Source organism: Phoca vitulina, unplaced genomic scaffold (assembly GCF_004348235.1).
Source record: "Phoca vitulina isolate PV1807 unplaced genomic scaffold, GSC_HSeal_1.0 scaffold18, whole genome shotgun sequence".
Classification (NCBI taxonomy): domain Eukaryota; kingdom Metazoa; phylum Chordata; class Mammalia; order Carnivora; family Phocidae; genus Phoca; species Phoca vitulina.
Window position 1 is genome coordinate 21,823,808 of NW_022589721.1, and position 15,342 is coordinate 21,839,149.

The window sequence follows — 15,342 nt, forward strand, 5'->3', positions numbered from 1 at the left end:
GAGAGAACGGGCTGAGTGACCAGACCCAGCCACCAAGATCAGAAGTGACAAGAGCCACATTGTCTTATTTTTTCATCCAGGCCTGTCTCATTCTCTTTCTGTAATAAAGGCCCGCTTTCTGACTGGGAGCATTCCAAGTTCAAAGTCCCTATATAGTCCATATAGTATCTATAATAAGAATAATAACATTTTCTATATGAGGACACTCTTTGATACCTTACACACACTTTCATTCTTATCTTCCTATTTGATTCTCCCAGCAAACCTGTGGGGGTAAGTATTCATCCCCTCTTTTTTTCTTTAAGATTTTATTTATTTCTTTGAGAAAGACAGACACAGAGAGAGAGAGCAGGGAGAGGAGCAGAGGGAGGAGGGAAAGAAAGTCTCAAGCAGACTCCATGCTGAGTGGCTGAGTGCGGAGCCTGACATGGGGACCGATCCCATGACCCTGAGATCATAACCTGAGCCAAAACCAAGAGTTAGCCGCTTAACTGACTGAGTTACCCAGATGCTCCAATCCCCTCTTTATGAATAAAGAAATTGAGGCTTACATTCTAGGCACCACGTCGGGTGACCCAGCACACATAGCTCCAGGGCTGCTCTGGGGTCAAACTTGGACTCAAGTCCTAACTCTGTCAATTCCCAACCTTGCCACCTCATTTATTTACTGTGTGTCTCTCTCCCCATCATAAGGAGAACCCTATGAGAAGAGGGACCTACCTTCTCTGATATGTCCATAGCTGATTCCCCGCTCCTAGAACAGAGCCTGGCACATGGTACCCTTTCAATAAATGAATGAATGAATGATGAATAAAGAACGAAAAAGCTCTAAAATATGATTTATTAAAGCTCTTGGCCAATGGGCCAGCACCTGTTCTCATTATTCATCCCATCTGCTTGCTTGAGACATTTACATTTTGAAGGTTCCCAAGGTTGTTTGTTTCCTTCACAGATCACCCCTTAACTTTAATTTCCCTACTTGAGCTTCCTGCAGATTTCAGCTGAATTTCAGGGTGGCAAAAACCCACATCCTCTTCCTTCTGGTTTCCCCTCTCTCTTTTCCTCCTTCACAACCCACCAACCAGTTTCAACACATCTCCCATTTTAAGTGAAGAGTATTTAAAAGATTGTAAAGTTTATTGAACTCTTACAACAACACATTTATATTTGTTAAGTGCTAGTGACTCAAAAACAGATTAGTCTCTGCTGAAATTCATGTGGTTTTACAAATTAGGGAGAAAGTTCTAGGCTCAGAGTATATTGCCAAGTTATAAAAACTTGTTACACACCTTTTGCAAAGCTCTGTTTTCTTCCTTCCTACTATTATTTAGTCTGTAGCTTGAAGCAATGGAGTGAACTATATCTCCGTATTCCCACTGAAAATATAGAAAAAAGATTATCCCTTTTTTAAGGGCGCCTCCAAGGGGTAAAGGGAAACTTGAGGGATTTGTGTTCATTCTTGAATGCAAATTATAAATGAAAACAAACACCAGTTAAACAGCAAAATATCTGCAACAACTCTAGTAAACCACAGAGACCATCAACATGGGTCAACAAAGCAAAATCTTCCTTCTGCCATTCTTAAGATTCATGCCTATAACAAAATACAACTAATACAGTAAAAAATTTATCATGTAGTATCCGTGTTAACATAAAATTGGATCTGATCAAAATGGCCCCCCAAAACAGGTTTGTTGAAGCACATTATGGTAAACTTATATGATAGAATACTATGAATCTAATAAAAATGATATTCTCAAAGATTTAAGGAAAGTGATCCTGATACCTTGGTGAATGGGATTCATTCAAAGTAGAGCATATAAACTGAGGCTCATTGTTACACACTGACCTGTTCTAAGATGAATTTTGTCTTCTCCCCTCCTTCTCCTTTCTATCCCCAGTCCCTGGAGCTTCCATATAGTACAAGGCACAGAAGAATTTGACTCTGCTCTCATTTGATTAAAGGACCATGGTTGGAGCTGGGAGCCCAGACGCCCAGAGACAACTTCCTACTGAGGGCATGTTCCTGTGGCCCCTGCCCAGGGAGGCAGCAGAGCACCCTGAGAATAGCATAGAGTCGGGTGCTTGGGAATGAGGCAAACCTGAATTCAAATCTCAGTTCTGTCACTTATTGGGTGTGTAACCTTAATCTCCTTTTTGTTTCTCTACTTCTCTATCAATAATCTAAGGTTAATTAAGCCCATCCTACCCAGCTGTTATGCACAGTAATAGAGAAATGAGATTATTTCTTAAAACACCCAGCAGAACTCTGAGAAATAAGAGGTGCTAGATGAAGTTATCCTCCTGCCATCCCTACGGATAGTGTCTGTCCCCCACATCTCTCCTCTCCCTAGTCCAATGCTCCCAAAGCACAGGTAGTGGGGGGATGCTGGGGAGCGAAAATGACTGAAACAATCATTTTCTCATGGAGGAACTTATCCACCAAGTTCCTTACTTAGCCCTGGATTTATTTTTCTTTCTGTGCATAGAGAGATAAAAGAAAAAGGAAGACTCCTGCAACTGAACTCTATTAATATATTTATCATTTTCTGAATTTAGAGATTTTTAAAAATAAGTCCTCCAGTGTCATATTATGCTGTTTCTCACAGCAAGAATTCCATGTCCCAGCAAGAATTCCAAAGCACTGGGTATGTCTGGGGATACACCTTTTATCAAACAATCAAGGAATAATAATACGCAGACTGATGTGATCTTGATGAGGGACCAAGAACTCTTACATGCTTTTACATATAGTGACTCTTTTAATCCTCCCAGTTATTCTATAAAGTAGGTGCGATGACCATCCCCTTTTTGCATAGGAGAAAATTGAGGCACAGAGAGGCTAAATAACCCAATAAAGGTTATCCATTCATCCACTGTCAGGGTAGCTGTGAGCTCAGATAACCTAGCTGTAGAGCAGAGTCAGCCAACTACAAATCCGTCTGTGAGCAAAATCAAACCTTCCAGATTTTGTATGGCTTGCAAGTTAAAAATATTTTTTTAACATTTTTAAATGACTGTATGTTAAATAGTGATATAAGTCTTTACATACAGCTCTCTGCATTGCCTCTTGGCCCTCAAAACCTAAAATATGTACTACTTGGCCCTTGATAGAAAGAGTTTTGGTTCCCTGCACTAGAGTGTCTTAGCCATTGTGAAATAATAGTCCCTCTCTAACATTGAAGTCATCATACGTAGTCGCAAACACAGTCTGTAACCCACAGCAATAAGATCATTTACTATCAGGACAGCACTGTCATCAAACACTTCACCATTGTGCCTGGTTCTAAGTAACACATTTAGGGTAATGCGTGTGATGATGTGCACAGGTACGGTCCCCCAGGCAGGGCCATGAATGCCCTGGGTGCTCACGCGGCACCAACAACGGGGACAGGTGCAGGAAACACCATCTTCATCCTGGAGATTTGCTACCACAGTTTCCTGGAGTGGTGCATCAGGAGTTATCCAAGTCTTTAGATGGCCCAGGTCCTCAACAATATTTCCTGGTAGAGTATAAAGGCCACTAAAGAGAATAAAACAAACACCTAATATCCCTGTGTGACTCTGGGGAAATTTTCACTTAACTCCGTGCCTCCTTTTCTTCATTTGCTCAATGGGCTGGTGATCCTACCAATCTCACAGGGTCATTATGGGGTTTGACAGGGATAATACATGTGAAGTAGTCAGCACCTCACCTCACTTGTGCTACAATAAATGGCTAAATTAGTATTATTATTACCCCAGAATTTTTTAATGTTGGAACAAAGGAAGCTCCCTACAGATGGGCTTCAACAAGTTCATGGACATCCAAACTTGCATGACAATTTTGTATTAAGATGTATTTTTTGGAGAGTTTCCCTAACTTATTTCAGATTCTCTAAAGGATCTAGTACTCAAAAATGTTAAGAAGGAGAGCTCAAAACAATACCAACTGTGGCAAGTTCCTGAAGACTCTCAATAGAAAGGCATGTGCACCCCAAGGGTTCCTGGAGCACCACAGGAACACTTTATCTGGTTCTGCTCTGTCCTCCTCACCCTCCACAAACACATCCTGTTCCTACTCTCAAGGATTCAGGGAAGAAGAAAGGGGCAAAAGCTGAAGACTACATCTGGAGGTCACTGTTCTCAGGGTACCTCCTCAGAGAGGCTTTCTCCAACCAGCCTTTCTTCCTCAATACCCACTCATCATCACTCTACCCCTGTAGATTTATTCCAGTGCTGGTTTTCAGAGTTTTCTGGATTTATTCTATTTATGCATTTACTTATGAATTATCTCTGTACACCACCTGAATGCAGGTTCCACGAGGATAGGGACTTGGTCTGTCTTGCTCATGGCTGCATCCTCAGCATTTAATTCAATAAATATGTAATCAACAAATAAAGAGATCCAGAGGTCCTCAGGACATTTCAATTCAGCTTGAACATAAACATTAAAAGGCAACCAGGGGCTCTTGATTGTACTAAGGATGCCAAGCATCCTCCTTGACCAAGGTTGCCCAAATTCAGCTAAAGGATACATCAGGATGCATATGATGCATATTTTCCAGGGAAACAGGAAGAGTGAGGGTATGCCCATTGTTAAACCACTTGTGAGTACCAAGTGTGTAACATCCAGGATGTTTTGACATCTGGGCTTCCTACATCTGGCTATTGCTACCTTGGGCCAGTACACACCTTAGGGGTAGAGTGGCTATACTTTCAGAACCAAACTCTAGTCTAATGAAAGGACAGAATATCTAAATTGAGCCTGTTCTTTTCAAAAAAAAACCTTGGCTTTTAATTTTTTCATTCATTCAACAAATATGTATTGAGTACTACTATGCACTAGGCACTGGGAACTGAGCTGTGAACCAAACAGACAAAACCTTACACTTGTGATGTTTATATTGAAGTGATGAGCTTCTGAGAACTCCCCCTCCCTCAGTTCCATTCCCTATAGCCTCTCATATCTAGTTTACTCAACTTTCCCCAAAATACTTTTGGCATAAGGTAGCACATACATACATACTCATACACACGCAGTGTACCAAACCTATCACGATCTACATCAGTGGTCCTCAACCAGGGGAGATTTTGCTGTCTGGAGGACACTTGATAATGTCCAGAGACATTTTTGGTGTCACAACAGGGGGCAGTGCTACTGGCATCTAGTGGGTGGAAGCCAGGAATACTGCTAAACATTCTGCAAAGGACAGGACAGTTCCTCACAATGAAGAATCATCTGGTCCCAAATTTCAAGAGTACTGAAGTTGAGAGGCCCTGGTCTATATTCTAGGTCTAATAGCAGACCCAAGCAGCAGTTACACCTTTCCCAGATTTTCCTTAATGTTATCCAGCATTGAAAACTATAGTCGACATTTGGATCTTCCCATATATGAGAAGTTTTCCACATCCTTCCCACTGTCCCTTGCAATACTCAGACTCAGCCCCACCAATCGCATGCCCCTATGAGAATTTCATTGAGAAGTGATCAAGATGAAAAAGGGTATGCTGGATGGAAACCATTTTTTGGCTAGAGAAGGCAGTCATGGCTGGCTTTGAGGAATAGCGGAGGTGAGATATCTGGCATCCTGGGTTGAGGATATGAGCTGTGGTCTCTGTGCTCAATGGCAGTGATGAATACACTGCTGGTGCATTCTTATGATACAGTTTGGATGTAGTCCTTGTCCATAGAGCTGCCAAGTTCGACTCTAGGCTCTCAGAGATCCAAAGAACTAACTAATATACTTTAATAAGTTCTCCTCGCACTCAAGCCCACTAAAATGGTTCTGTTGTATGTTTGCACCATCTGATAATAATGAGCAGAAATATGTTCATGGCCAATTTCTGATATGAAAGGGATGTATTTATATTCACTCAAACCTCTCCTGGCTCACACCAACCATTTTATTTTGAGGCAAAGAACACCGTGGCTGCTAACATAGTAAACACCTTACTGTGCATTGTATGGGGGAAAAATACCACAGAAATTTAATAACTTCATCAACAGCAAAAGAAGAAGCCCAGAAGGCCTATAAAGTAGCTGATGTCTCCATCCACCAGGAACTTTTCCTGGCTGTAAATACAACCTACGTGCTTATGTCTCTATTTTGCAAGCACACACACACAAAAAGGAATCATAAGCCATCTATGCAACCTTTCATATCAAATTAAAAGGAAGGGAGGGAAAGAGAATGAGAGAGTGAGTGGGGGGAAAAAAACTTCCATAAAGATTTTAAAGCCAGACTGCCTTTGAGCTTCCTTGAAGGTTAGTGCAAGTGGGTTATAACATCCAGTTTGCTGCAGATCCGCCCTACCACAGGGAAGGAGGAGAGCCAACCCATGGAAGATGCACCACTTTCATCTTGGCTTTGCTACGTTGGGGAAGGGCAGACACATCAACCTCCTCTGCTCACCAGTTCAACTTTTGCCAGGAGAGAGTGGGAGTAGCATTCTACTCACTGTCCATGCAGAACTAGGAAAATCACAGAGGCTGTGGATCTGCAGTTAGTCACAGCAACAATATGATTGCCCAGGAAGTAAGGTCTAAAATCAAGTTCTTACTCAAAGCAATGGTAAGCATTTGTCTTATGTCTCCCATGTGCCTGATATTTCCCTTACATTATCTCTAATCTCCATGGCAATCCTATTAAGTAGATTAGCACTATTTGATAGGTGAGGAAGCTGGGGTTCGGGGAGGATATATGATTTGCCTAAGATCCCACAGCGATGTCACAGTAGAATCTGTCTGAACTCAAAGCCAGTTCTCTTTTTGTCCTGTCAGGATTCATTTCTACTCCTCTCTAACCTCATCTTCCAAACCATCTCCTCGTCTACTGCAATGGGGAATAACAACACCAACCTTTCAGTCGAAGGATCTAGACAGCCTGCATCTCTCAATCATCCCAGAAGAAACTACAATGCTTTGAATATACTGGAAGATCAGTAAAGGCTTGCTTCTCAACTGAGATCCAGTTTCTTGTCCTGGCCCTGGCACCAAAAGGAAAGCCAAATGAATGTGTATTTTGTAAACTCACTTCACTCTCTTAGGTCTTCATATCCTCAACTATAACACAAGGGTATTGGAACAAAAGTCTTGAATGGCCCTTTTAATAGTTTATTTAAAGTTTATTTGCCTGATAAAATGCTTTCCTCTAATGTTGTTGATAAACTCCCCAAACACACACTCAAGAAAACACACATGTGACTACACATAAACTTTACCTAATAGTTTTAGCCATTAGCTCATTGTATAAAATCTTCCTTTGAGGAATCGGTACAAATATTCTGTCTGTAGACAACTGCTCATCATCTCCTTATTAACAACTTATTTAATATATATATTGTTGATTCATTAATATTGCATTCACGGCCAAGAGCAGGATAACTTATGACTAAATGAAGCTTATCTAAACATGTATTTTCTCCAGAAGGCACATCACAGCTCTCTTACGCTCAGGAACGCTAGACAGCTCTTCAGCACTATGTTTGCGGACCATTTTAAACTGCAAAGTCACCAACAACGAGCATAAAAATGTGAAAAACTTGGCACTAAATAGACTGCAGAAAGTACACTTGTTTACAATGTGAGAGCTAAAACAAGAAGGCAGACGGTCTCCTTGTTCGACCTCAGCTGAGAACATATGTGTTGAGTGACTCAAAGTTTTGCTACCCTGTACATGTTCATCAATGACTATGAGAGCACAGCCAGTCTCAATTTGGGGGTCACAAGTCAATCTTAGCAAGTAGGCAAGTTCACAAAAACAGAATCCATGAATAATGAAGATCCACTATACTCCCATGTGCTACATCACCTAATTCTTATAACAACCCCATAAGGTGAGTATTTTATTGCCATTTTATAGAAAATAAAAATTGAGATTTTGAAAGTGTAATAAACTGCCCAAAGACATAACTAATTAGTGGTAAGGCCATGGGGTCAGCCTGGTTGCAGAGCCATGTTGTTGCTCTTGCTGGGTCATCATACTGCTGCCCAGAAGAAGGAAAGCCTATGTGGTACCAGTTCTCAACTTCTCTGCCTGGATTTCAAGGCCCTGCCCAATCGGATTGCTCATGGCCCCTCCCACCCTCCATTCTTCCGTGCTTGAGACAACCTCCTTCCCAGTGAGGAATCTCTCCTGCCTGTGTTCTGCCACCATTTTCAGTTCTACTTCCACACCTACCTGCTATGCTTTTCCTTTAGGCATCTGCTCCACATACTTAAGGCTGGTTAGGAATTGGAAGATTATCCAGTCCAGCCTCATTGTTTTCAGATCAGACCCAGAGATATTCATTGATTTACCCAATGCTAGTGAGAGTCAGAGTCAGGACTTGAACCCTGATGTCCTGACCATGAGGCAATTATCTCTGGGATTTCTTCACTTTTCCTCCCACCCCAAAAACAATTACCTCCAACCTCAGAAAGCAGTGAAGCAGGGGAGGGGCAGGAGGAGAGGCAACGCCAAGCAACAACACTCAAGGATGCTTTCAAATTATTTCAAAGGGCTGTTAGGAAGGGACAGAGTGTCTGCAGGTCAGGCAGCCTCCTGCTTTCTAAAAAAATCCAAGAAGTCATTGGAGAGTAATATCATAAAGCATCTGGGCTTTGAATTTATACAGCACTTTTCATCTCTAAAGCTCAAGTCTCCTTCCAGACATTATCTCATTCTTCTTCCCGAAACACCGGCAGAAAATGGTTGCAAGTATCATATCCATTTTGCTGATAGAAAAACTAAGCCTCAAATGCTGCAAGGGATTGTCTTAGAATTAGGCCAAGTAAAAATCTCATTCTGCAGAACCAGAGCTAAAGCTTAGAACCAGAACCAAAACTTAGTCTGTTGAATCTCATTCAAGGCACAGAAACAAGTGTCTAGAAACAAGACAGAAGCAACAGGGAAGAGAGGATGAGCATTTGCTAAAGACTCGCTATGTGACAAGTATCTCATGCAAAAAATATCACTGATACTTGGCATCCATCCTGGGGAATAGGAAATGTTATTCTCATTCTACAGACAGGGAAACTGAGGCTAAGAAAGGTTAAGTAAGAAGGTGTTCAACATGGAAATTAGCAATTTGATCATAGCTCTCCATGACCCCAAAGCCAGCATCACTTCTGAAGATGCACAATGCCTGGTATTTGCAAAGCGCTGTGCTAGCCTCAGTGGATATACAATGAATCACGAGATGGACATCTAGCAAGAACTTACTGCATGTCAGGCCTTAGAGACCCAAACATAACTAGGACACACCTTCCAGGAGTTTACACTCTATTTGAAGAGAGAAGAGAAGCATGCAAAGAATAATTCGGAAAACACTCTTTCACTTATTCAGGAAATTTTTCTTGAGTGCTTCCTGCGAGCCAGGCATTGTGCTTGATGCTAGGGATTCATTAGGGAGCAAAAACATAGTCCTTGCCTTCACATACCTGGCCACAAATGATTGCCAGCATAATCCAAGAAACCCTGTATATCTGGGCAGTCACAAGAGAAAGAGGAAGAATTTGACTCAATGTTTGTTTTAATCTCAAAATCCATGCAGATTTAATGTCCTACTTTATAACATATCAAGGTTCATTTTAAGGTTACTATGTATTTTGTTATAAATCCAATAGATAAGTTCCTTGCCTTCCGTTCACCAATGTTTTAGGAAGAGTTAGGACTTCAGGATGATGTTCATGTTGACTCTGGAGCATAAAATAACTCCTAGCACATAAACTATACCACTGGATGTATAAGCCAATTTATTTTTTTTAATTTTATTTATTTATTTATTTATTTATTTATTTATTTATTTATTTATTTTATTATGTTATGTTGGTCGCCATACAATACATCATTAGTTTTTGAGGTAGTGAACCACGATTCATTGTATAAGCCAATTTAAAAGTGCCTGGCCCATAATTCAATTTCCTCAAAGGGCATTTTGAATATCTTCAGTGTCTGTTATGTTCTAAGCACTGTGCTAAGTGCAGGAGAAACCAAAAAAAAAAAAAAAAAAAAACATGGTTAGCAGATAAGACAAATTCAAATGATTTCTATCCAATGAGGTAAGAGCCATACCCAAAGTCTCCATAGGGGGCAAAAGGAAGAAAAAGAGTAACATCCAGTCCACATTAATAAGCTCCACGTTCCCTCCATATTTGTACATTATAAGCACACATTTTTGGCTCATAGAGTCACGTGAATTTTGCCATAAGCTTGCAGAATATTTGTTCCTTGAAGAGCACATGATTACAGCTGGCTTTGGCAGCTCCATGTGAGGACACAGACATGGAGATCTGTTCTCTGGACCCTGATGTCTGACTAATTGTTTCTCTGCCATCCATCCTTCTCCCCAGCCCCACATCCTGGACCTGCCCTTTGGTAGCACCTACAGGACTGGTCACTCTCCCATTCCCCAAGCAAAGAGAGTTTCTCACACCAATCACAGTATGAATTTCTCAGCTCTTGACTTTTCTGGGGGTTAATCCTATTACTTTCTGGGTTGGACTGACAACCAAGAATGATTTCCTCATGCTCCCTGGGAGATGGATTCTCCAGCAAGGGCCTCTTTCTATGTTGCCACAGCCCGAGCAATTTAAAACACAGCAGATGAATCATCACATTCTACCTACATCCAAATGCTTTAGTTTTCCTGCTTGGTTATAAGCTGTCCCAGAAACCTTGGTCTCCCTGATCTTTCTTCTCTCATGTATGTTCAAATTCAACTATCATTAACTGAGAACCTACTATGGGTTTTTTCTGTTTACAGGTGTTATTCAATTATATCTCCAGAGAGCCCTGAAAGGTAGATTATTGTTGTCATTTTACAGATGAGCTCCCCAAGACTTAAAGAAAATAAGCTACTATCCCAGTTACTAATCAGTGGTGGACCCCCAAATTCCAACCCATGTCTCCAAACTCCAGTGGTGGTGTTCTTGTCTCTTAATGGCATTGCCCAAACTTTGGGATGACTGGGAAGATGGATGGATGGATGGATGGAAGGATAGATAGATAGATAGATAGATAGATAGATAGATAGATAGATAGATGATGATAGATGATAGATAGATAGATAGATAGATAGATAGATAGATAGATAGATAGATACAGATACAGAGATACAATTTTTTTTTCATTCCAGGGTCCACCCCGAAACTACTGAATCAGAATCTCTAGAGATTCTTAGGCAACTACCCCAGCTGTTTCTGCCAACTGGAATTTATGAGCCCCTGCAGGACACCACATGCAGTTTCGTCTGAAGCAAATTCTTCCTTTTAAGCACACAGAATGGGCAGTGACATGAATAAGGCACAGGAAAGAGTGTCTTTGCCTAACACTTTCTCTTCCCCTCATCCCCACAAGTGTCCCTTGCAAAAGCAGGCAATAGAGAATGCCAGAACACATGTAAGCCACCATTAATCATTCAGTTTGTTCAGCAAATATTCATTTATTCAGGGGCGTGCCGGACCCTGCTTTAGATGAAGAGGCCACTAGAGAAAAGGGTTCAGTGCTGCCTCCATGTAAGAAAAATAATGATGATGGTCTGTAGTTAAGGAACTGTCACTGGGGAAATGTAAAAAGTGTTGTGGGAGCAGAGGGGCCTTGGCAGAAAGAAATCTTTGGGGAATTTCTGTCTGTGTTCTTCAGAATGTGGCATGCAGCACAAAAAGAGAACCTGAGTGGGAAAGAAACTCAAGCAAAGGAGAGAGATTTTACAAAAGTCTTTGCATTGACTTTTCTTCACGCCACTTACCCTGGCACAAGACCTTAACTGGATGGAAGAGATTTCACAAAGGTGTTGATAAATCAAGACATGTTTGTTTTATTTTTACACATGGAATTTTGAGTGATTTGCTGTTCGCCTCCACCCTTTTCCATCCAAAGTCATTTTGAATCTCAAATTCAGCCCTAGGTGAACTGTGAACTTGGTGACTCTTCCTCAGATGTCATAAAGTTATCCCACTACAAAGAATGGGACTGATGCCAATAAACCCACCCCTTCTTCTCAGAGGTCCAGGGTGAATCCCTGTGAAGCGGAAATGCTAGGGATGGCACCTCGCAGAATTAGACCATCAGTCTTCTGGTCACAATTAGGACCCCAACAACTGTCACATTGAAGTTTGTCTCTTCCCACCCTCAGGCTCCTTCTTCCCCCATTCAGGGGCTCATTGCCCCTCCCCAGCCTCCAACTAAGTGGCTGTGTGTTCTCCTTCACTCCTGACTATGGGGAAAGCTCTGCATCCAGAAACATCCTTTTGCCTCACCATCTGACTCTGTAGTTCACCTTGCCTCCTCCAAGAAGCCCTCCACATCTCCACTATTATTTCTATAAAAGGGCTATCTCATTCCCTTCCAGCCCACCCGCCACCAGAGGCTTCCTTCTGAAACATGAATCTCCCTGTTTACCATCTTCCATCTGCTCCTTTGCTTGGCATATTATGTCAGCCTCAACCCCAAAGGACATTTGGACTGTGCACATCCCTGCCATTCCCATTGGGCTGCCTGTGAAAACCCATGTTTGTTTGAAAGTTCTCCATGCTGTTTGTCATGCCACTGTCTCTGCTTCCAGTGACATCTTCCCCATCAACACCAGGAGATCACCTACTGAACTCAAGGCTCCATGACTGAGTCTGTCTTGTTCTAGCTATGTCCCTAGCATCCAGCTCTATACCTAGCAAATTAGCAGGTGCTCAAGAATATATATGAAATAAATGAGTGAGCAAGTGAGAGAGCAACAGAGGAGGAAGGAATCCCTGATGAGCCAGTGCTCATGATGAGACCTCTCCAAGGACAGTGCCACCCTCTTTCCTCTGTGCCCCCACAGCAGTCAGACACCCCTGTGCTGTCACCCTTACCACTCATATGGCACTGGGTACCAGCTCCCCTTGTTGGGCACAGTTTATGCCATATTTCAGTGTCATATGATAACTGCATAATAATCACTAACAACTTAATTTTAGGGACCCATTTGATCATATACTTTTCCTCATCCCCTCACCTCTTTCTGCAGCCTTGCCTGACTCCCCACCTTTCACCTTATCCTTCTTGTCTTCAGAATATTTCAGACCTCCTCCATTTACCCCAGTATTACTGGCCGAGATGCCTTCCCCTGCACTTTTTCCTCTGCTTGCCTAAATCCTCTACTCCTCACAGCTAACAGAAACTATCCCCCTGACCCTCCTCACCATACAGGAACATTCCTCCTGTGGCTCTCAGGTCACTTTCAGGTCTCTTTAATAATGATAATGATAATCATCATCGCTACCATTTTTTGAGTACCAGAATGAATCACAGTTGCTTTATATAGTACATAAATATAGACATTTCTGTAATCTTCCACACACCGTTCACAAAGACGAGAAACTGAGGCACAACCAAGTTAAATACCTTCCTGAGTGTCAGGCAACTGGTAAATGATAGGGTATTTAAACCTGGCCATTATCCATTCCTTCATTCATCCATTCATTTCTTCATTGAACAGATAGTTACTGAGTGCCTGTGGGGTATTATTCTCAGACTTGGACACACTTTGGAGTGGCAAACATAACCAGTTTTGCTGTTCAGACAAAGTGAAGGCAGACAAAGGAGGGAAAGCAGAAGGGATTACAGACTAACTGACTCAAAATCAAGCAAGGCAGGCAAAGGGGAAGAGCATGGAGAGGAGTTTCAGTTTCAGATGAGAGCCCTGAAAGGAGAACAGTTCGTAGGGAGTAGCTTCCCTCCTCCAGGGCTCCTGGTTGAATGAACTCCCTGAATGAGGAATGAATGTTGAGACTTGTTTTATTGGTAGGTTTTAAAGGATCAGCGATTTGCAGATTCCACTTGGATGCGTCACACCCACCTTTCATTCAACACACCAAAGAGAGCGGGGAAGGTGAAGGCATGGACTTTGAAAGCCTACGTATTGTGAAAGGGGCAGCCTCGGATTCAGTGAATGATTTTTCCAGAAGGAAGGCAACAGTGGTGCCCTGGACAGGTGTTTATCTCTCTCTCCCATCTTCCAGTCAGTGAGGTGCTTGGCAGTTCACAATTTTAGGCTCTACTCAATCAGGGTTGGTGCTTAGCAAAGATCACCTGTATTTGGAATTACCTTCTTACCTGTAGGTCCTCTTCTTCAGTAAACTGTCAATTCTTCAAAGACAGGGGCTGTTCTATTCATTGTTCCCCTGCTTCTGTGCCCCGTGAGGCACCTAACACCGCACTAATAAGAGCTTGTAGGAAACAAGAGAGGGATAGAGGGAGAGAGGAAAAGGAAGGAAGAAGAAACAGAAGCAGCAAAAGATGCCTATTTGATATTTTATAAGCTAGTATTAACAGAATCCACTTGCAAGCAAGAGTTCTGTGTTCAAACTCCAGTGCTGTCAGTGTCTGTACATCAATAAGCAGGTTATGCAGACTCTCAGAGCCTCAACTTCTTACACTGGGAAATGGAAATAATAGTGCCTACTTCATCAGAGTGCTCAGGAAATTAAATAAGGTAATGTGTTGGGCAACATTTTGTAAATTTGCCCAGCTATATACATTAAAATGGTATTGAAAGATGGTTTGACGAGAATTAAATGCTCTTTAAGACTTCAATGGACTGCCATTGGAAGTCGAAGCTAGTCGTGGCTTTTACCAGGATGTTGCTGGCTTATGGGGGCCATGTTCCTTTTCAAGATGACTCGGGTGACCAGCAAACACATTCTCTGTAAGGTTTGATATTGGAAGAAGAGATACCTGGAGTGTGGATTAAAGAGAAAAGATTCCAAAATGCCATTGTCAACAGCAACACTGGTTCTGTTTGACAATGAGTGAATTCTTTCACTTCTAGCAACATTTATTGAACTCTTACTGTATACATGGCATTCTGAAGCATACTGATAAGGAACAAAGAGCAAAGATCATTAAGATTCACCTCATCCCCCATGATGTTCAGTTCACTTTCTTCCCTACAACTGGTTTCTCTCTGTGCCCAACAAGAGGTTAGAAGAGCTATCTCAGACTTTCTACCATGACCTTTTGCAATTCTATAATGCTTGAATGTCAGGGTTTAAAGAGTAATTGTGATTATCTTCTTCTTGATTCTTCTGAGATAAAGTTATTTGCTAGGAATCCCAAACTGATGTCAGCTCCAAACAATAGCATGTATGCAATTCACAAAGCACTCTCTAATACATTTGCCTACTGGATCCTCACTCCAACCCTGCAAGGGAGTGTTCTTAGACTCCTTTACAAAGAAATAATGGAGTCTTAAAAGGACTAAATTATAAAAAAAGAAAGAAAGAAAGAATAAAAATAAAAGGACTAAATTATTTGCCCAGGTCACTGAGAAAGAAATTAGCTGGGTTAGGGCATAAAACCAGATTTTCTATTTCTTTCTTTCTTCCTTCTTTCTTTCTTT